Source organism: Rutidosis leptorrhynchoides, chromosome 8, assembly GCF_046630445.1.
Source record: "Rutidosis leptorrhynchoides isolate AG116_Rl617_1_P2 chromosome 8, CSIRO_AGI_Rlap_v1, whole genome shotgun sequence".
In the NCBI taxonomy this organism is placed as follows: Eukaryota; Viridiplantae; Streptophyta; class Magnoliopsida; order Asterales; family Asteraceae; genus Rutidosis; species Rutidosis leptorrhynchoides.
Genome location: NC_092340.1, coordinates 298,138,900 through 298,163,837, shown reverse-complemented (window position 1 = coordinate 298,163,837; position 24,938 = coordinate 298,138,900). Strand labels below are relative to the sequence as shown.

At 34.1% G+C, this 24,938-nt stretch overlaps 2 long non-coding RNA genes across 2 annotated transcripts; one reads left to right on the top strand and one right to left on the bottom strand.

Moving 5' to 3' along the window:
• Positions 1-1,060: 1,060 nt before the first annotated feature.
• LOC139863863 (uncharacterized) lies at positions 1,061-20,619 on the top strand. The gene is made up of 3 exons (XR_011764451.1): positions 1,061-1,258; positions 2,860-2,932; positions 20,446-20,619. It is a non-coding gene; the product is annotated as an uncharacterized lncRNA (long non-coding RNA).
• LOC139863862 (uncharacterized) lies at positions 1,305-2,328 on the bottom strand. Its single transcript, XR_011764450.1, has 3 exons — positions 2,104-2,328; positions 1,880-1,986; positions 1,305-1,781 (listed from the first exon to the last, which is right to left on the bottom strand). It is a non-coding gene; the product is annotated as an uncharacterized lncRNA (long non-coding RNA).
• Positions 20,620-24,938: the final 4,319 nt, after the last annotated feature.

The following is a 24,938-nucleotide window of genomic DNA, read 5'->3' as shown; positions in this document are numbered from 1 at the left end:
TATTATTTAAAATATATCTATATATATAAATAAAGTATAATAAAAATAAATATTAAATGATTGTAATACTCATTAGACGTTTCGATTATTAATTAGACAAGTTTAATTCGAACTTATATGTTTTTTTTAAATAAACGGTGATTCGAAAATAAGCTATATAAATCTTAGACTTTTATCCGCCACTAATTAACAACGGATCACGATAAACTCACCGTGTTAAAACCATCGGTACAAAAATATAATTGAACGGATGCTTTATGGTTGTTTCATGTCGCATCCCACTTTTCAACTTGATAACTTATATAACATTTAAATGGTACTGTGTTTGTATGTTTAATTTCATTATGTGAATTATCATTCGAGCTTAATATATAGCTATGTGTACTCTCATAATGCATGAACCATACCTTTGCCACTTATGATAGTGTTTCTACTCTAAACATTTATCAAACCCATCATCTATTTCTTTCTAATTATTGCAATCATTTGAAAATTTGAGATATTTATTATATTACTGTTTTTGGTACGTAGTACAACTAACATGAATTATATTTATGATACACACACATACATGAATCTATCTTAATCAAACTAGTGCACTAATTGTTTTCCTATTAGATGAAACTAACCTTTAAACCTTTCTATTCATACATATATACGCTGCATATATGCATATACACATCATCCATTTTTTTTCTTTCTTCTTCTCTACATTATCACTGAACTAAAGTATTACCATGTACAACCATATCACTTTTTCTGATTTCTGTTTCCTATCATAATCACCAGTCCACTATCCCTATATTATATACATTGCATGAGCCCACCTCAAAACCCATTTTTCCTTATACGATAAAATATATTGACTACTTTTTATATTATATATTACATGAAATCACTCATGTATATAACATACCACATACATTACTTTTTCCTTCTTTACCTCCTCTTTTTTTCCTTCTATATATATATATATATATATATATATATATATATATATATATATATATATATATATATATATATATATTACTTTCTGCCATTTTTGTGAGCAACCGAAACCATCACCAAAACTACCATTTGAAAACCTTGTTGACTCAAACCCAAGATTACCACCAAACAATACCTTGTTGCCTTTTTAACAACTATGCTGAACCACTCAAAGAAACACACCAACCATACAACCTACTACAAATTATCTAATCATGAAATCATTCAGGAAGCTAGTGACTTCATTCAACACTCCAGTTAATGTACAGTAAGTATGATATCATTTCACATAGATTAGTTACTTCACTTAAGACTGAATAACTCAAAATTCAATACACTATACACAAGTACACAACATCTCCATAATATGTTGCTCTGTATAATTAAAGCTATTGTGTAAAACAAATACCATTTAAGGGCAACAATCTATGAAATAAACAATAATGATATTTTATGAGTAAAATCAGTTTAGAATAGAAAACACAAATACCATCACTTTCTTTTAAATTGTCTCTGCAACCGATCACCAGCTCGTCTTCTTCACATAGTGCAGCTGCCACGCGATCATTATCTCCACCAAGCAACTTATTATTATTCTCTGTTTTAATCCAACACAAACCACACCTGCTGCACATTTTCTTTTTCCTGCTTCTGTTGCAGTTGTTCTTCTGTTTTCTGTTTACTTCGAACCATCACCACAACCATTGTGAACTGCTGCTGCAACTAGTTATCCGTTACTATTCGAAGCAAGACACCACCTGTGATCAATAACTACTGCTAGTTCTGTTTTCCTTCGACCAAAACAAACATTATCACAATCAAACATCACCAACCCAAATTTTTGTAAATCAAACTGCAACTACTCGATACATGAATCACTTCCAATTACCTGTTGAACCAAACCATAACAATCATCTCCAATTTGTAATTAACTATTGCTACTCGTCTTTAATCCTGATCGAATGAGGAAGAATCGAGGCCATTGTTGTTATTACACTAAATCAAAACCCACCAATAACAACAGTTATTAATTGTTATGTTTGATCCATTTGCAAAGCACTGAATATATAAAGAAAGCTATAAAAATCAAAAGTATATCAATGAATTAATTACCTAATTGATCAATTAATGAACCGGTTACATGATTGATTGATGAAGGATAATACGATGGTGATTCTGATACAAAGAAGACTGAAAATGATGACCTGCTACTCGTATTGATTGATACTCGAATGATAGTGATGATGAGCCAATAATATAATAATCATCGATGGTTACGGTGAAATCAATGGATCGATTGTTGAACCCAAGATCCCATGAGCCATCGCGTTTTTTTTTCTTTTTCCCTTCGTTTTTGCTTCTGCCATGTTTGTTCTGTTTGAGCCGCTCAACAAACGCAGACCTAGATTTCTTTTTAAGTAATATTATTAAAATTAGTTATTATTATAATTATAATTATTATTATTTTATTAAATAAGTATTATTGGTGTAAGAATGTATTTATTACACATAATACTATAATTGTATTACATATTAAAATAAATGACATACATTATAATTATGTAATCATTATAAATTAGTTATTAAAATATTTTTATTTTTAAAGAATATTTAATATAGAAGTAAACTTATAAAAAAAATATAATAATAATAAATAAATAAATAAATAATAAATATTAATATATAATGTAAATATAATACTTATGTATATAAAATCTAATAAAAAAATATTTATATAACATATATAAAAGTATAAATATATTTAAATATATAACATTTAAAATCATAAATATTTTACTAAACTAAAGATATTATATAATAATTGTTGTATAGTTTCATGATATTATTTGACATATATAATTGATATAGGTTCGTGAATCCGAGGCAAACCCTACACTTGTTAAATGTCGTCATATGTATTTTTACTACAAAATACAGTATGGTGAGTTTCATTTGCCCTTTTTACTCATTACATTTTTGGGCTGAGAATACATGCAAATGTTTTAATAACTATTTTTCAATATTTATATGCGTGAGTTTCATTTGTCTTTTTACCCTTTATATTTTTGGGCTGAGAATACATGCGCAACTTTTTATAACTGTTTTACAAAATAGACACAAGTAATCGAAACTACATTATATGGTTGAATGATCGAAATTGAATATGCCCCTTTATATTCTGGTAATCTAAGAATTAGGGAACAGACACCCTAATTGACGCGAATCCTAAAGATAGATCTATCGGGCCCAACAAGCCCCATCCAAAGTACCGGATGCTTTAGTACTTCGAAATTTATATCATGTCCGAAGGAGGATCCCGGAATGATGGGGATATTCTAATATGCGTATTGTAAATGTCGATTACCAGGTGTTCAATCCATATGAATGATTATTTTGTCTCTATGCATGGGACGTATGTTTATGAGAAATAGAAACATGAAATCTTGTGGTCTATTAAAATTATGAAATGATTATTTATGTTAAACTAGTGAACTCACCAACCTTTTGGTTGACACTTTAAAGCATGTTTATTCTCAGGTATGAAAGAAATCTTCCGCTGTGCATTAGCTCATATTAGAGACATTACTTGGAGTCATTCATGGCATATTTCAAAAGACATTGCATTCGAGTCATTGAGTTCATCAAGATTATTATTAAGTCAATTGTAGTTAGATGTATTAGAAATGGTATGCATACCGTCAACTTTCGATGTAATGAAAGATTGTCTTTTCAAAAACGAATGCAATGTTTGTAAAATGTATCATATAGAGGTCAAGTACCTCGCGATGAAATCAACTGTTGTGAGTCGTTTATAATCGATATGGACTTCGTCCGGATGGATTAGGACGGGTCTTTACAGTAAGGATACATAACTTGACCCGGGTTTTGGTATCCCTATTGAGGCTGTGACTGTTGTTGTTGTGGTGTTTGAAACTGTGGAAATGGCAACGGAACTTGGAACTGTTGTGGTTGTGATGAAGTTCCCCTTGATGCAGACCCAAACTGAGGTACAGAAAACCCTGGAGGTGCAGTATCATCGTTACCCGTTGTGGTACCCGCATAAACAATACATTCTAGCTCAGTTATCCGGTCTCGGGATTCTTTCAATCGACTCTCCAATCATTGGATGTACTCTTGCTGGTCAGTGTCTGAGTCTTCCTCTTCAGGTGGAGCTCTGAAGATTCCGGGGGTAGGTGGAGCTCGGACATCCTGCCTTTCGTCAGTCATCTTTCACCTGTACTCCACATCATCTCACAAAAGCTTAGTAGATAATCCGTTAGTACCTACAGACTATCATACCATTCTCTACATTCACTTAGCTTGTCCCCCAAGGATATGTTTGACACACTGCCGAAGGTTTGGGAACATGACATCCATGTGTGCACGTTGCCAAACCTACGCTCTGATACCAAGTTGTAATGTAGTGACCCGAACTTTTCCATGTTTATATATATTAATTAAGATTGATATTTACATGATTAAATGTTTCTAACATGTTAAGCAATCAAACTTGTTAAGACTTGATTAATTGAAATATGTTTCATATAGACAATTGACCACCCAAGTTGACCGGTGATTCACGAACGTTAAAACTAGTAAAAACTATATGATGACATATATATGGATATATATATAGTTAACATGATACTATGATAAGTAAACATATCATTAAGTATATTACCAATGAACTACATATGTAAAAACAAGACTACTAACTTAATGATTTTTAAACGAGACATATATGTAACGATTATCGTTGTAAAGACATTTAATGTATATATATCATATTAAGAGATATTCATACATGATAATATCATGATAATATAATAATTTAAAATCTCATTTGATATTATAAACATTGGGTTAACAACATTTAACAAGATCGTTAACCTAAAGGTTTCAAAACAACACTTACATGTAACGACTAACGATGACTTAACGACTCAGTTAAAATGTATATACATGTAGTGTTTTAATATGTATTTATACACTTTTGAAAGACTTCAATACACTTATCAAAATACTTCTACTTAACAAAAATGCTTACAATTACATCCTCGTTCAGTTTCATCAACAATTCTACTCGTATGCACCCGTATTCGTACTCGTACAATACACAGCTTTTAGATGTATGTACTATTGGTATATACACTCCAATGATCAGCTCTTAGCAGCCCATGTGAGTCACCTAACACATGTGGGAACCATCATTTGGCAACTAGCATGAAATATCTCATAAAATTACAAAAATATGAGTAATCATTCATGACTTATTTACATGAAAACAAAATTACATATCCTTTATATCTAATCCATACACCAACGACCAAAAACACCTACAAACACTTTCATTCTTCAATTTTATTCATCTAATTGATCTCTCTCAAGTTCTATCTTCAAGTTCTAAGTGTTCTTCATAAATTCTACAAGTTCTAGTTACATAAAATCAAGAATACTTTCAAGTTTGCTAGCTCACTTCCAATCTTGTAAGGTGATCATCCAACCTCAAGAAATCTTTGTTTCTTACAGTAGGTTATCATTCTAATACAAGGTAATAATCATATTCAAACTTTGGTTCAATTTCTATAACTATAACAATCTTATTTCAAGTGATGATCTTACTTGAACTTATTTTCGTGTCATGATTCTGGTTCAAGAACTTCGAGCCATCCAAGGATCCGTTGAAGCTAGATCCATTTTTCTCTTTTCCAGTAGGTTTATCCAAGGAACTTAAGGTAGTAATTATGGTCATAACATCATTCGATTCATACATATAAAGCTATCTTATTCGAAGGTTTAAACTTGTAATCACTAGAACATAGTTTAGTTAATTCTAAACTTGTTCGCAAACAAAAGTTAATCCTTCTAACTTGACTTTTAAAATCAACTAAACACATTTTCTATATCTATATGATATGCTAACTTAATGATTTAAAACCTGGAAACACGAAAAACATCGTAAAACCGGATTTACGCCGTCGTAGTAACACCGCGGGCTGTTTTGGGTTAGTTAATTAAAAACTATGATAAACTTTGATTTAAAATTTGTTATTCTGAGAAAATGATTTTTATTATGAACATGAAACTATATCCAAAAATTATGATTAAACTCAAAGTGGAAGTATGTTTTCTAAAATGGTCATCTAGACGTCGTTCTTTCGACTGAAATGACTACCTTTATAAAAATGACTTGTAACTTATTTTTCCGACTATAAACCTATACTTTTTCTGTTTAGATTCATAAAATAGAGTTCAATATGAAACCATAGCAATTTGATTCACTCAAAACGGATTTAAAATGAAGAAGTTATGGGTAAAACAAGATTGGATAATTTTTCTCATTTTAGCTACGTGAAAATTGGTAACAAATCTATTCCAACCATAACTTAATCAACTTGTATTGTATATTATGTAATCTTGAGATACCATAGACACGTATACAATGTTTCGACCTATCATGTCGACACATCTATATATATTTCGGAACAACCATAGACACTCTATATGTGAATGTTGGAGTTAGCTATACAGGGTTGAGGTTGATTCCAAAATATATATAGTTTGAGTTGTGATCAATACTGAGATACGTATACACTGGGTCGTGGATTGATTCAAGATAATATTTATCGATTTATTTCTGTACATCTAACTGTGGACAACTAGTTGTAGGTTACTAACGAGGACAGCTGACTTAATAAACTTAAAACATCAAAATATATTAAAAGTGTTGTAAATATATTTTGAACATACTTTGATATATATGTATATATTGTTATAGGTTCGTGAATCAACCAGTGGCCATGTCTTACTTCCCGACGAAGTAAAAATATGTGAAAGTGAGTTATAGTCCCACTTTTAAAATCTAATATTTTTGGGATGAGAATACATGCAGGTTTTATAAATGATTTACAAAATAGACACAAGTACGTGAAACTACATTCTATGGTTGAATTATCGAAATCGAATATGCCCCTTTTTATTAAGTCTGGTAATCTAAGAATTAGGGAACAGACACCCTAATTGACGCGAATCCTAAAGATAGATCTATTGGGCCTAACAAACCCCATCCAAAGTACCGGATGCTTTAGTACTTCGAAATTTATATCATATCCGAAGGGTGTCCCGGAATGATGGGGATATTCTTATATATGCATCTTGTTAATGTCGGTTACCAGGTGTTCACCATATGAATGATTTTTATCTCTATGTATGGGATGTGTATTGAAATATGAAATCTTGTGGTCTATTATTATGATTTGATATATATAGGTTAAACCTATAACTCACCAACATTTTTTTTGACGTTTTAAGCATGTTTATTCTCAGGTGATTATTAAGAGCTTCCGCTGTCACATACTTAAATAAGGACGAGATTTGGAGTCCATGCTTGTATGATATTGTGTAAAAACTACATTCAAGAAACTTATTTTGTTGTAACATATTTGTATTGTAAACCATTATGTAATGGTCGTATGTAAACAGGATATTTTAGATTATCATTATTTGATAATCTACGTAAAGCTTTTTAAACCTTTATTGATGAAATAAAGGTTATGGTTTATTTTAAAATGAATGCAGTCTTTGAAAAACGTCTCATATAGAGGTCAAAACCTCGCAACGAAATCAATTAATATGGAACGTTTTTAATCAATAAGAACGGGACATTTCAGTTGGTATCAGAGCGTTGGTCTTAGCGAACCCGAATTTTGCATTAGTGTGTCTTATCGAGTTTGTTAGGATGCATTAGTGAGTCTAGACTTCGACCGTGTTTACTTGAAAATGATTGCTTAACAAATTTTGTTGGAAACTATATATTTTTAACATGTGAATATTATGTGATATATTAATCTCTTAACGCGTTTGATATTATGTGATAGATGTCTACCTCTAGAACAAGTCTCATTGACTCACCTAATAATAATGAAGAGTCAAATGTAAATTGGAATGATTCGTGGACTGATTCACAAGTTCCCGAAGAGGAACCGGAAGAAGAGTCGGAACCGGAAGAAGAATCGGAACCGGAAGAAGAATCAGAACCGGATAAAGAAATAGAACCGGTGAGGGAAATAATAAAACGGTTAAGTAAAAGAAAATCCTCAACCAACCGACCAAGGTTAATTATGGTCAATGGTGTTTCCGCCAAGGAAGCAAAATATTGGGAGGATTACCAATTCTCCGATGAATCGGATTCCGACGAGAATTCCGATGATGTTATAGAAATTACCCCAACTGAATTTAAAAAGGCAAAAGAATATAATAAGGGAAAGGGCATAAAAATAGAGAAATCTAATTCCAACCCCGATGAACTTTATATGTATCGTCAACCCCCGAAGTCCTTAAGTTGTAACAATGACCCGGGAATCTCTAAACCACCAGGTTTTTCTAAACCAATGTGGAAAACGACGGCTCGTATTAGGGGAACATCATATATCCCTAGAAACTTGGCAAAACGAACCAAAACCGAAGAAGAAGAAACAAGCGAGTCGGAATAAGATAGTTGTATTCGTGTGGTGTAATATATGTAATATAGTGTGCTTATGCTTTATGATATATGTAAAAATTGCTTGTATTAATAAGTATTTTTTTTATGAATCTAACTCTTGTCTATTTTACAATATAAAAACACAAAATGGATAGACAACCCAATATTTTAAGAGACCTACCCGGAGACATGATTGATGAAATCTTGTCTAGAGTCGGTCAGAATTCTTCGGCACAACTATTTAAGGCGAGATCAGTTTGTAAGACATTCGAAGAACGTTCCAAGAATGCCTTGGTTTATAAAAGGCTTTCGTTCGAAAGATGGGGGATATCACATTGGGAAATCCATAAGTTACGATGTGTTTACTTTGACGCATATATTGCGGGGAACCCAAATGCTATTTTACGCAATGGGTTAAGAAATTATTTTGACTCAATATATCCGAATATTGGACTTCGTGATTTAGAAAAAGTGGCTAACATGCAACATAAAGAAGCATGTTATGCTTACGGATTAGTAATGTTCGCTTCTCACCAAAGTGAGAACAAGAACATCGGGCTACAACTATTAAACAAAACATTCCCACAAGTGACGGAGTCGGTAATTGGGGTAAGAAATGAGGTTTTTAGATTGTTACGGGACTGTTGGACATTACGTAACCCTCTTCCCTTTGACGACGTTACAACACGCTGTCTTATCACCGGCCATAACGGTTATGTTCCACAAGACCAAGGATGGGAAGTAATCCTAGTAAAACCAAAATGCATGACTTGTTTCTGGACGTATGAATTACGTGTCTTTATTGCCTTTGCTGAACGACTTGTGTACTAGCTAGAATTATCTTCACAACCATCTTGTATCAAATTTATTGTGTGCTATATTTCATGCTATATGTAAAATAAGCGGTATTGTAAGTTTGTAAAATATTGTGTAAAAGTTTGAACGCGAAATATTATTATAATTAGTTTTTCATATAGAATTGTAGTAGTTGAATTGTATATTAGCTACTAAGTATGAACTTAACGGGTAGGTACTACCCGAATTTAAACTTATAAAATGCTAATATGAAGAAAAAGCTTTTATAAATGAGTTCATATTATGCTACGAAATACTATTAACTACTCTTAATATTCTGTATGATTAACTTGTTCCATTTGACTATTTTGAAGGAAATGGCACCGACTACTCGACACACCGTGAATATGAATGAAGAGGAATTCCGTACTTTTCTAGCTTCAAACATAGCCGCAGTACAGGCTGCACTACATACCAACAATAACCTTGGATCTAGCAGTACCGGAAATCGTGTAGGATGCACCTACAAAGAATTCACTGCCTGCAAACCTTTGGAATTTGATGGAACCGAAGGACCGATCGGATTGAAACGGTGGACCGAGAAGGTCGAATCGGTGTTTGCCATAAGTAAGTGTACTGAAGAGGACAAAGTGAAGTACGCTATGCATACCTTCACAGGTTCTGCGTTAACATGGTGGAATACCTATCTAGAGAAAGTGGGACAAGACGATGCGTACGCACTACCGTGGTCAGCATTCAAGCACTTGATGAACGAGAAGTACCGTCCCAGAACCGAGGTCAATAAGCTCAAGACAGAACTTAGAGGGTTACGAACCCAAGGATTTGATATTACCACGTACGAAAGACGATTCACAGAATTGTGCCTATTGTGTCCGGGAGCATTCGAAGATGAGGAAGAGAAGATCGACGCGTTTGTGAAAGGATTACCGGAAAGAATCCAAGAAGATATAAGTTCACACGAGCCCGCCTCTATACAACAGGCATGTAGAATGGCTCACAAACTAGTGAACCAGATTGAAGAAAGAATTAAAGAACAGACTGCTGAAGAGGCCAATGTGAAGCCAGTCAAAAGAAAGTGGGAGGAAAACGGTGATAAGAATCACCAATACAACAACAACAGCAATTACAACAATAATCGCAACAATTATCCCAACAATCGCAACATCAATCGCAACTACAACAAACGGCCCAACAACAACAACAATAACAACAACAACAACAACAGCAACAGCAACTACAACAATCATCCCAACAACAATAATAACCTCAACAACAATAACAACAATCAGAAGCAGCTATGCCAAAGGTGTGAAAAGTATCACTCGGGGTTCTGCACCAAATTTTGCAACAAGTGTAAAAGAAATGGTCATAGCGCGGCGAAGTGTGAGGTCTACGGACCAGGGGTTAATAGAACGAAAGGAACAAATGGTGTCGGAACGAGTAATGGCGGAGCAAGTAGTGTCAGAGCAAGTTATGCCAATGTAGTTTGTTATAAATATGGAAAACCGGGCCACATTATTAGAAATTGCCCGAACCAGGAGAACACGAATGGACAAAGCCGCGGAAGAGTTTTCAATATTAATGCGGCAGAGGCACAGGAAGACCCGGAGCTTGTTACGGGTACGTTTCTTATTGATAATAAATCTGCTTACGTTTTATTTGATTCGGGTGCGGATAGAAGCTATATGAGTAGAGATTTTTGTGCTAAATTAAGTTGTCCATTGACGCCTTTGGATAGTAAATTTTTACTCGAATTAGCAAATGGTAAATTAATTTCAGCAGATAATATATGTCGGAATCAAGAAATTAAACTGGTTAGCGAAACATTTAAGATTGATTTGATACCAGTAGAGTTAGGGAGTTTTGATGTGATAATCGGTATGGACTGGTTGAAAGAAGTGAAAGCAGAGATCGTTTGTTACAAAAATGCAATTCGCATTATACGAGAAAAAGGAAAACCCTTAATGGTGTACGGAGAAAAGGGCAACACGAAGCTACATCTTATTAGTAATTTGAAGGCACAAAAACTAATAAGAAAAGGTTGCTATGTTGTTCTAGCACACGTCGAGAAAGTACAAACTGAAGAAAAGAGCATCAATGATGTTCCCATTGCAAAAGAATTTCCCGATGTATTTCTGAAAGAATTATCGGGATTACCCCCACATCGATCCGTTGAATTTCAAATAGATCTTGTACCAGGAGCTGCACCAATAGCTCGTGCTCCTTACAGACTCGCACCCAGCGAGATGAAAGAACTGCAAAGCCAATTACAAGAACTTTTAGAGCGTGGTTTCATTCGACCAAGCACATCACCGTGGGGAGCTCCTGTTTTGTTTGTCAAGAAGAAAGATGGTACATTCAGGTTGTGTATCGACTACCGAGAGTTGAACAAACTTACCATCAAGAACCGCTACCCACTACCGAGAATCGATGACTTATTTGATCAACTACAAGGCTCGTCTGTTTATTCAAAGATTGACTTACGTTCCGGGTATCATCAAATGCGGGTGAAAGAAGATGATATTCCAAAGACTGCTTTCAGAACACGTTACGGTCATTACGAGTTTATGGTCATACCATTTGGTTTAACTAATGCACCAGCTGTGTTCATGGACCTTATGAACCGAGTGTGTGGACCATATCTTGACAAGTTTGTCATTGTTTTCATTGATGACATACTTATTTACTCAAAGAATGACCAAGAACACGGTGAACATTTGAGAAAGGTGTTAGAAGTATTGAGGAAGGAAGAATTGTACGCTAAGTTTTCAAAGTGTGCATTTTGGTTGGAAGAAGTTCAATTCCTCGGTCACATAGTGAACAAAGAAGGTATTAAGGTGGATCCGGCAAAGATAGAAACTATTGAAAAGTGGGAAACCCCGAAAACTCCGAAACACATACGCCAGTTTTTAGGACTAGCTGGTTACTACAGAAGGTTCATCCAAGACTTTTCCAGAATAGCAAAACCCTTGACTGCATTAACGCATAAAGGGAAGAAATTTGAATGGAATGATGAACAAGAGAAAGCGTTTCAGTTATTGAAGAAAAAGCTAACTACAGCACCTATATTGTCATTGCCTGAAGGGAATGATGATTTTGTGATTTATTGTGACGCATCAAAGCAAGGTCTCGGTTGTGTATTAATGCAACGAACGAAGGTGATTGCTTATGCGTCTAGACAATTGAAGATTCACGAACAAAATTATACGACGCATGATTTGGAATTAGGCGCGGTTGTTTTTGCATTAAAGACTTGGAGGCACTACTTATATGGGGTCAAAAGTATTATATATACCGACCACAAAAGTCTTCAACACATATTTAATCAGAAACAACTGAATATGAGGCAGCGTAGGTGGATTGAATTATTGAATGATTACGACTTTGAGATTCGTTACCACCCGGGAAAGGCAAATGTGGTAGCCGACGCTTTGAGCAGAAAGGACAGAGAACCCATTCGAGTAAAATCTATGAATATAATGATTCACACTAACCTTACTACTCAAATAAAGGAGGCGCAACAAGGAGTTTTAAAAGAGGGAAATTTAAAGGATGAAATACCCAAAGGATCAGAGAAGCATCTTAATATTCGGGAAGACGGAACCCGGTATAGGGCTGAAAGGATTTGGGTACCAAAATTTGGAGATATGAGAGAAATGGTACTTAGAGAAGCTCATAAAACCAGATACTCAATACATCCTGGAACGGGGAAGATGTACAAGTATCTCAAAAAACATTTTTGGTGGTCGGGTATGAAAGCCGATGTTGCTAAATACGTAGGAGAATGTTTGACGTGTTCTAAGGTCAAAGCTGAGCATCAGAAACCATCAGGTCTACTTTAACAACCCAAAATCCCGGAATGGAAATGGGAAAACATTACCATGGATTTCATCACTAAATTGCCAAGGACTGCAAGTGGTTTTGATACTATTTGGGTAATAGTTGATCGTCTCACCAAATCAGCACATTTCCTGCCAATAAGAGAAGATGACAAGATGGAGAAGTTAGCACGACTGTATTTGAAGGAAGTCGTCTCCAGACATGGAATACCAATCTCTATTATCTCTGATAGGGATGGCAGATTTATTTCAAGATTCTGGCAGACATTACAGCAAGCATTAGGAACTCGTCTAGACATGAGTACTGCCTATCATCCACAAACTGATGAGCAGAGCGAAAGGACGATACAAACGCTTGAAGACATGCTACGAGCATGTGTTATTGATTTCGGAAATAGTTGGGATCAACATCTACCGTTAGCAGAATTTTCCTACAACAACAGCTACCATTCAAGCATTGAGATGGCACCGTTTGAAGCACTTTATGGTAGAAAGTGCAGGTCTCCGATTTGTTGGAGTGAAGTGGGGGATAGACAGATTACGGGTCCGGAGATTATACAAGAAACTACCGAGAAGATCATCCAAATTCAACAACGGTTGAAAACCGCCCAAAGTCGAAAAAAGAGCTACGCTGACATTAAAAGAAAAGATATAGAATTTGAAATTGGAGAGATGGTCATGCTTAAAGTTGCACCTTGGAAAGGCGTTGTTCGATTTGGTAAACGAGGGAAATTAAATCCAAGGTATATTGGACCATTCAAGATTATTGATCGTGTCGGACCAGTAGCTTACCGACTTGAGTTACCTCAACAACTCGCGGCTGTACATAACACTTTCCACGTCTCGAATTTGAAGAAATGTTTTGCTAAAGAATATCTCACTATTCCGTTAGATGAAATCCAAATCAACGAAAAACTCCAATTCATCGAAGAACCCGTCGAAATAATGGATCGTGAGGTTAAAAGACTTAAGCAAAACAAGATACCAATTGTTAAGGTTCGATGGAATGCTCGTAGAGGACCCGAGTTCACCTGGGAGCATGAAGATCAGATGAAGAAGAAATACCCGCATCTATTTCCAGAAGATTCGTCAACACCTTCAAGTTGACCGGTGATTCACGAACGTTAAAACTAGTAAAAACTATATGATTAATTGAAATATGTTTCATATAGACAATTGACCACCCAAGTTGACCGGTGATTCACGAACGTTAAAACTAGTAAAAACTATATGATGACATATATATGGATATATATATAGTTAACATGATACTATGATAAGTAAACATATCTTTAAGTATATTAACAATGAACTACATATGTAAAAACAAGACTACTAACTTAATGATTTTTAAACGAGACATATATGTAACGATTATCGTTGTAAAGACATTTAATGTATATATATCATATTAAGAGATATTCATATATGATAATATCATGATAATATAATAATTTAAAATCTCATTTGATATTATAAACATTGGGTTAACAACATTTAACAAGATCGTTAACCTAAAGGTTTCAAAACAACACTTACATGTAACGACTAACGATGACTTAACGACTCAGTTAAAATGTATATACATGTAGTGTTTTAATATGTATTTATACACTTTTGAAAGACTTCAATACACTTATCAAAATACTTCTACTTAACAAAAATGCTTACAATTACATCCTCGTTCAGTTTCATCAACAATTCTACTCGTATGCACCCGTATTCGTACTCGTACAATACACAGCTTTTAGATGTATGTACTATTGGTATATACACTCCAATGATCAGCTCTTAGCAGCCCATGTGAGTCACCTAACACATGTGGGAACCATCATTTGGCAACTAGCATGAAATATCTCATAAAATTACAAAAATATGAGTAATCATTCATGACTTATTTACATGAAAACAAAATTACATATCCTTTATATCTAATCCATACACCAACGACCAAAAACACCTACAAACACTTTCATTCTTCAATTTTCTTCATCTAATTGATCTCTCTCAAGTTCTATCTTCAAGTTCTAAGTGTTCTTCATAAATTCTACAAGTTCTAGTTACATAAAATCAAGAATACTTTCAAGTTTGCTAGCTCACTTCCAATCTTGTAAGGTGATCATCCAACCTCAAGAAATGTTTGTTTCTTATAGTAGGTTATCATTCTAATACAAGGTAATAATCATATTCAAACTTTGGTTCAATTTCTATAACTATAACAATCTTATTTCAAGTGATGATCTTACTTGAACTTGTTTTCGTGTCATGATTCTGCTTCAAGAACTTCGATCCATCCAAGGATCCGTTGAAGCTAGATCCATTTTTCTATTTTCCAGTAGGTTTATCCAAGGAACTTAAGGTAGTAATGATGTTCATAACATCATTCGATTCATACATATAAAGCTATCTTATTCGAAGGTTTAAACTTGTAATCACTAGAACATAGTTTAGTTAATTCTAAACTTGTTCGCAAACAAAAGTTAATCCTTCTAACTTGACTTTTAAAATTAACTAAACACATGTTCTCTATCTATATGATATGCTAACTTAATAATTTAAAACCTGGAAACATGAAAAACACCGTAAAACCGGATTTACGCCGTCGTAGTAACACCGCGGGCTGTGTTGGGTTAGTTAATTAAAAACTATGATAAACTTTGATTTAAAAGTTGTTATTCTGAAAAAATGATTTTTATTATGAACATGAAACTATATCCAAAAATTATGGTTAAACTCAAAGTGGAAGTATGTTTTCTAAAATGGTCATCTAGACGTCGTTCTTTCGACTGAAATGACTACCTTTATAAAAATGACTTGTAACTTATTTTTCTGACTATAAACCTATACTTTTTCTGTTTAGATTCATAAAATAGAGTTCAATATGAAACCATAGCAATTTGATTCACTCAAAACGGATTTAAAATGAAGAAGTTATGGGTAAAACAAGATTGGATAATTTTTCTCATTTTAGCTACGTGAAAATTGGTAACAAATCTATTCCAACCATAACTTAATCAACTTGTATTGTATATTATGTAATCTTGAGATACCATAGACACGTATACAATGTTTCGACCTATCATGTCGACACATCTATATATATTTCGGAACAACCATAGACACTCTATATGTGAATGTTGGAGTTAGCTATACAGGGTTGAGGTTGATTCCAAAATATATATAGTTTGAGTTGTGATCAATACTGAGATACGTATACACTGGGTCGTGGATTGATTCAAGATAATATTTATCGATTTATTTCTGTACATCTAACTGTGGACAACTAGTTGTAGGTTACTAACGAGGACAGCTGACTTAATAAACTTAAAACATCAAAATATATTAAAAGTGTTGTAAATATATTTTGAACATACTTTGATATATATGTATATATTGTTATAGATTCGTGAATCAACCAGTGGCCAAGTCTTACTTTCCGACGAAGTAAAAATCTGTGAAAGTGAGTTATAGTCCCACTTTTAAAATCTAATATTTTTGGGATGAGAATACATGCAGGTTTTATAAATGATTTACAAAATAGACACAAGTACGTGAAACTACATTCTATGGTTAAATTATTGAAATCGAATATGCCCCTTTTTATTAAGTCTGGTAATCTAAGAATTAGGGAACAGACACCCTAATTGACGCGAATCCTAAAGATAGATCTATTGGGCCTAACAAACCTCATCCAAAGTACCGGATGCTTTAGTACTTCGAAATTTATATCATATCCGAAGGGTGTCCCGGAATGATGGGGATATTCTTATATATGCATCTTGTTAATGTCGGTTACCAGGTGTTCACCATATGAATGATTTTTATCTCTATGTATGGGATGTGTATTGAAATATGAAATCTTGTTGTCTATTATTATGATTTGATATATATAGGTTAAACCTATAACTCACCAACATTTTTGTTGACGTTTTAAGCATGTTTATTCTCAGGTGATTATTAAGAGCTTCCGCTGTCACATACTTAAATAAGGACGAGATTTGGAGTCCATGCTTGTATGATATTGTGTAAAAACTGCATTCAAGAAACTTATTTTGTTGTAACATATTTGTATTGTAAACCATTATGTAATGGTCGTGTGTAAACAGGATATTTTAGATTATCATTATTTGATAATCTACGTAAAGCTTTTTAAACCTTTATTGATGAAATAAAGGTTATGGTTTGTTTTAAAATGAATGCAGTCTTTGAAAAACGTCTCATATAGAGGTCAAAACCTCGCAACGAAATCAATTAATATGGAACGTTTTTAATCAATAAGAACGGGACATTTCATGTAACACCGTCCATTTTTTTTTATTTAAATACACAGCGGAAACTTTATACATATAATACTTAAGTTTTACAATACCACACAATTATTATAATTTATCAGGCGTTACGTTAAACAATTATTATTATGTTATACAAAAGACATCAGAGTTTGTTCTTCAAACATATCCATCTAAACATCAAGCTCCTCTCAAAAACCCTAGCATACAAGTCTACCTGCATGGGAGGAAGTGAGGGGTTAGCACAAGGCTAAGTGAATGACACAGTCCTAACAGGTATAAGCATATAGCACCAAGCTAGCCAATATACAAACAAGGTCTTGATAACAAGAGGATCGGCGGCCTGGCCGGGCCCTTAACTCCAATTGATCAAGCTGGAGTATACCGATAATTCCAATTACTGTCTCCCTCGCATAGTATCCAGATGCAGGTGGTGCATCGTTCAACTATACTACACGAATAGTAATTCCTGAACCAGGAAGACTCATCCCTGCCTCCTGCCTAACTTAAAAATTTGGCATAACTATAAAACCATAGATGCCCCACATGTAAGCCAGTTGCCGCTACAAAACCTGCAATCGGCAATATCGCTACCAGACTACTAACCCGTAGTCGGCATCCAGGGTGGCCACAACAAGTCACATAATATAGCACAGTATATCATATACTAAGTATTCAGGTGAGTAAGCCAAGGTAACAGTAGCATAACCCGCTACTAAATACTCATAAACATTAGGATAGTCCCACTCACCTGGAAATACAAGAACTCAGTAGTCTTATTTCACTGAGCCTTCACCTTTTCCTTTATCACCTGAGAATATAATTTCTCTAGTTAGTAACCATTTCAATCATATTTACATATTAGAATACATAAATACATCAATACAAAAAATGGGTCAGAATTGCACTTGACCCAATCATACATACATTGTCACTCGCACGGGTGGGGTCTCACTCGTGCGACTGACCAGCTCACTCGTGCAGATGAGTACCCTCACTCGCACGAGTGACAAACTACTCCCAAGAGTGACTTTAAATTCTACTCGCATGATTAAGTAACTCACACGCACGGTTCGACACCTCACCCGTACGGGTGAGTGCCTCACTCGCACGGTTGAGCAAGAACAGCAGTATAACTGCTATTCGAGCTTTTCCCACCAAACTTAAAGTTTGATTTAGTGTTTTAAAACCTTATCATTGTAACGTACACTTCAAAACGATTCCAACGATAGTTTATTCGTCGAAAACGGAGTTACGGTTTGAAAGTTACAGCCCTTTCAATATTCCCAAAAACTGGCCCCTGCTCACTCGTGCGAGTGAGTCCTCAACAGTGTGGTTGAGCCTCAAAAGTGTGGTCATACGTACGGTTGAGCTGTCAAAAGTGTGGGTGCTGAAAATCAGTTCCAGCACGCTATTTTCGCGTTTTTAGCACCCAAAACTCGATTTTTGCTTGTTTTGGTCGATTCAAAGGCTCAATAATATCACACAACACTTATATAAACTATATCTAACATCAATCAAGCAAAACAAACACACATAATCAAGAATCAAACTCAAAATTCATCAAAACCCATTTTAACCCAAACCCACTTTAAATTACACCAAATTCAGTGGTATTTACCTTGTTTTGATCCTTGTAATCACTATAATAAGATAAGAAAATCACTAGCTTTGAATTTGCACTTTTGATTTCAATGATTTAGAGAGCATGGAGTGTTTTTTAGGTTTGGGTTTCTAAAATTGGTAAAATAAAGAACGTACGGGAGTATAAATTGATTTAGGGGTTTCTTCACTATGAGGAAACCTCTTCCGTCTAACACACGGGTATTTACCAGTTATCTAAAACACAATGTACCTCATTATGTGGCCCTAACGAGGTCCAATTCACATAACGAAACCTGTTTTGTGACCCTTGTCACAAAGCGCACATAACTAACTAATCAAATAATTATTAACCCATAATTATTAAAATCACTTATATTAATAAATTAATATAAACTAAGAATAAAAAGGTCATTTACCGCAAGGCCCGATTCGAGGTTGTTACATTGTTAAGGGTTAAAATGGGTTTTGGGCGAAAAACCGGGCTAGTGGGTGTTTAATGGCTAAATGTGTTGTCTTTGGGTATCTCGGAAACACGGGAACTAGTCTTGTTAATTTTGGACCTTCGGGTATCGTTAAAGGTGAAATTGGTGCATTTTGCACTTAGTGTTCATTTGGGCGGGTCGAGTGTCCAAACGGGTTGTATTGATGATTATGTTAAATGGAATAGATACTTTCCATTGGCGATTGCGGAGTTTGGTATTGCATTCATCACGACGCTAAGGTGAGTGTAAATATATTATATGCGTATGTGGGTCGGTAGAGTGGTCCTTGCTCGGACTCACTCTACATATTTTGGGATGATGAATTCTTGGAGTTTTGATTCCATATTGTACGCTTATGCGTTTTGGGTTACCACCCTTGGAGTAGTAAATCTTTGGAGTATACGGATTCACGTTGGCATGTTGGGCCAATCCCGTCGATGTTGATGATGTTGAGGAGGTGAATCTCGGGTAGTTCGGATTCACGATGAATCTCGGGTAGTGCGGATTCATGATGACTCGGGTAGTTCGGTCATCTTATTGATGATGTGGTGAATATCGGGTAGTGTGAATTCACTAAGGCTCGAGTAGTTCGACCAACCTCGATTGTTGAAGCGGTGAAAGAAGTGAATCTCGGATAGTGCGAATTCACTAAGGCTCGGGTTGTTCGGCCGACCTTCATAGGTATAAGGTTAAGGGATTAACCTTGGTGTCTTGATTATTTATTGTATATGCGTATATACTTATTATATGTTGTAGCTAATCTTGTGGATTTGGCTTGGTGGTACGTTATGTTAGCTTGCTTAGTTATACCCGGTATGCGGTATGTGTTTACTTATTGGATTGGTTGTACGTATTCATTTTATGCATATGTATGGATATAGTATGTTTATACTCACTAAGCTTTCATAGCTTACCCTCTCGTTGTTTACATTTTTTTATAGGTTCGCGAGGTGACGACTTGGGTAAGCATGGGGACTAGTGCTAGCGGGTTGCTTTAGAAGATTGTGCTCTAGATTTTGATTAGGATTGGGTAGCGTTCCCAATCACCATGCTCGGTCTTTTTTGTTGAAAAACTTATTAGTATCTTTTGGTCATGTCAAACGGGTCTCGGGTTGTATGCCCCTTTGTGTTTCAACTCATGTAATAAATGTTTTAAAGTTTATTAAACTTACTATGGTATTAAAGATGTTTTTGAAAACATAATTGGGACCTAAATGTTAACGATATTAATGTATTATAAAGAAAAAAAATTGGGTCGGTTTAAATACGAGTTGGGTTGTTTCAGAAACAAATGTTAGAAAAAATGAAAAACAATAATGATAATCTGACGTATTTTCAATGTAAAACCACATAACCAAAGATTGATCTGAGACGTCTGGTAGATCGACACTTGCTCAGTCAATCGAACCCTAATTCGCCAAACATAAACATTATGTATAAAGAGTATTGTTTAATTGTTTGCAAAAATCAAAACATACCTTATTGCGTTAATAATCTATGCGATTAAACTGTAGATGAATGATGTATTGATTTCCAACGTTGATGATTGTCCTGGTATCTTTAGAGGGAATTAGTGTTCCCATATTTTCTAGTCAGATGGTGAATGGGTTGAATATTACAAAACCCCTAAAATTGAAAATCATTTTTTTTTTTTTTTTTCAAAGAGAAGGGTAATGTAGTCTAATTAGTGTTGAACTCTTTGATTATGAGGTCATAATCATGATGTGAAAATTTAAATGGTTTAGATTTAGAGGTTATTTAGAAATTGAATGCTAAGATTAGTTGTTAAAAATTAAGATGATCTATTTTTATGTTTGTTATATTAGAGAAGTAGAGATAACTTTACCCTTAGATCTAACGCACGTTTAACTAAATTTATTTATTTATTTAAGAATTAAAACATTAACTATATTAAATAAGATTCAGCTCTATTTTTGAGTCATTAGCAAACGTCGACTTATTGGCGTCTTGACTGCCGTTTAGAGCCTAAATTGAATTTCAGACAAGATTTAAAACCCATAGAAATTTGATTCTACCATGAAAGTCTCACTTTTATTTTTAATTTTATTTTATTTTACTATTTGTATTTTTAAAAAGTTCATATTTATTTGTCGAAGGTCCACTCGGAAGCAATCTCTTTATCCGTCGAGTCAAATAGAGAGAGATGATTTTCTCTATTTTTGAGAGTGTTTCACTCTGGATGTAGAAATGACTTGCTTTATTCTCGGATAGGGAAAGAATTGTCTATATTTTTTTGTTGTTGTTGTAATACTAAATAAGAGTAATTTCAGAATTTAATAATATATATTTTGTTAACATATAAAAATCGTAGTGTATAATTATCTTAGTACCTAGAGAGTAAAACAACGTTAGTTGGCACATGAGAGGACTAAGTTCACTTTACGTAGACATTTCTTTTGAAAGTCATAGTGAGTAAGTGATGGGTTGGGAAAAAAAGAGAAGGAAATTAAGTCGTAATAGCAAGTGTAATTTATTCTAGAAGTTCACGTTGTGTTTCTTTAAGCTAATGGGTCCTAATATATATATATATATATATATATATATATATATATATATATATATATATATATATATATATATATATATATATATATATATATATATATACGGAGTAATATAATATATTAACATATATGTATATTTTATGGAGAGTGATCGTCACATACCACTTTTTATTGCAGTTAGGATAGGCACTAAAATAAACTTTGGCAAAAAGATAACTCGAATTAGTTATTAGTTATATACACACTAAACCATACATTTAACCATAGATTCACAAACTAAAACTCTTGATCAAAGAGTATCATCTTATTAAATTTGGATCGAATCTTTTTTCGAATAGCTTTAATCGAAAAAGAAACAAACAAATACAAAAAACCACGATCTTTTTCCTTTTGTTGCCTTCTAGGAAGAAGATGAATAGGAATCTGATTTCGACATAAAGGACACGTAGATCGTGTTTGAAGCCATGTATCGATGCAATTGGCATGAAAACAGTGGCGGCATTTAGGTAGTTTTCGGTATTGTTGGCCTTCATCTACATCGTAAAGGCACACCGTACAATATATGGTTCTAGTGGACAAGTTATTGTTCGGTTTGGCTGTGATGATCGGGAATTGAAGGTGGTGGTGGATGGTTTTGAAAATGTGGTGGAAGATGATGGTGGAGATTATGGTGATGAAGATAAGGGTGGTTGATAAGTTGGAGATAATGAGCTCAATTTGGAGGCTTTCCATGAGGGAAGATGAACTAAACAAAAAACTTATTTGGACTCTAGGATAGTATCATATATACCAACAACTACTTATATAAAGCCTTAAACATTTACTCCGTATTATTTTACTAGTCATGATTTAATTTTCGGTATTTTTCTATTGAGTTCACTTAAATTAATTATTCAATTTCATAAATAATAAATAACTGAATTAAAATTAGTAAACCTAAAAAAAAGTAAGTGTTTCTGAATCACCCGTATCATATATTGATATAAGGATCACCTCCATTATATATAACTAGTCCGGAGCCGGACCGCGCGATATGGCGGGGGCTTTCGGCATGTGTATTCATATTTAACGTTTAGCGTTGTGTATTTACAGTTGGGAAAACGGCCATGTCTTAAGTGCTGTTTTAGATGTCCAGCGTTTTTTAAAAAGTGTCCGTTTCGAACGTAGTTAGTTTCGTTTTGTTCATAAAAAATTTTCGAGTGTAACGGTGCTGTCGGAAAAATTTAACTTGCGGCGAACAGAAAGATACGGGCTGTCGTTGTGTTAAACATTTTTTAAAAAGTATCCGTTTCGCGTATAGTTAGTCCCGTTGGGTTCGTGAGACTTTTTCGAGTTGAACGGTGGTCTCGAAAAAATTTAACTCGCACCGAGCGAGAAGATAGAACCCGTTATAAATTCGGGGGAATTAGTTTATTTCATTTTAATAAAATTATATTTTTACACTTTCTACCCCTAAAAAAGTGTAAATCTGAGAAGTTGTTGTGTAAATTGAGCCAAAGTTGAGGGACCGATTGTAGTGTGAACGTAAACTCAAAACTACAATCCTAAACAACTAAAACTATACACTTTGCCATGGCTTTTAGTGTGTAAGAGTTAAACTAGATGGAGGACCGCAAAGCCCACTTTTTTAGGATGAAAAAAAAATTCAATAAATTTTTTATAGAAAAAAACAAAATTACTGGAAACACTATTTCTACCGACGACATATCGGTGGCCTGCTAGAAGTAATAGAATAGAATGACCTCTTTTAAATTAAATGTTTTTATGGAGACATTTAAATTTCAATGCAAGAGAGCATATATTATATTATTACTTTATTACTATATTAATAGCAAAATACTAAAATGATTTTTATATCCTCATATTTGTAGCCTAATGATTGTTTCTAAGTTCTAACGTTTTTCTAGATTCTACTTGACAATTCTTATAATAACATCGTAATATATTGACTTAATTACACGTTTGGTCACTGTGGTTTGTCAAATATTGCAACTTTAGTTACTATAGTTTTTTTTTTGCAAGTTTAGTTACTGTGGTTTCAAAAAATTACAATTTTAATCACTGAGTCTCACAAACGTGTATTTGCTCCGTTAAAACATATCATGTGCTGATCACATGAGGGGTAATATCGTCAATTCCTTTGTAACTTCAGCTTTATATCACATAAATGAAACCAAAAACCCTGCTTCGATTCAAATCAAACACCTAATACAAACACCTCTTTGATTAACACCTGCTTTGATTTAACAAAAACTTAAATCAAACCATTTCAAACTTCATCTTCATCTTCACTAACTTCATCTTCATCTTCACTTTGATCTAAAAGAAACCCAAATCAAATTAAATTCCTCTAAATCAAAAACAAAGTAAATCTAAATCTAAATGCAAAAGTAAATCTAAATTAAATTAAACATAAATTAAAAACCCACATAAAATTAATTATATTAAACACATCGCTACGTTCGTATTGTTGGATTCCATCTTTTTGACATTTAAGTTCTAATGCACAGTTCCTTATAACGAACAACCGTGGTAAACGTTTGTCGAGTTCCAGATCTGAAACAAAATGAAAAATGAAGATGACGGTGTTGCTGCTGCGGCGGTGTTGCTTTCTACGACGATGATGATGACCAGCGGTTTATTGCAGGTGGCGGCGGTTTTTGCAGGTGGCGACAATTGTTGGCAGTTTTATAGAAGATACGATCGATCTGTGTATCGATATGTATATCAATTTCATTGTGTCCATACTTTATTAGATTCAATTGAATGATTAAGTTGTCTTTCACTTTTATTGCAGGTGAGCTTGATTTAATTGCAATTTAATTGCAGGTGAATTGAAGAACAGCTGGAAAATTAGGGTTTTAAATGGGAAAGGGGAAAAGAAACGTCGAAGAAAAGGGGATATAAAC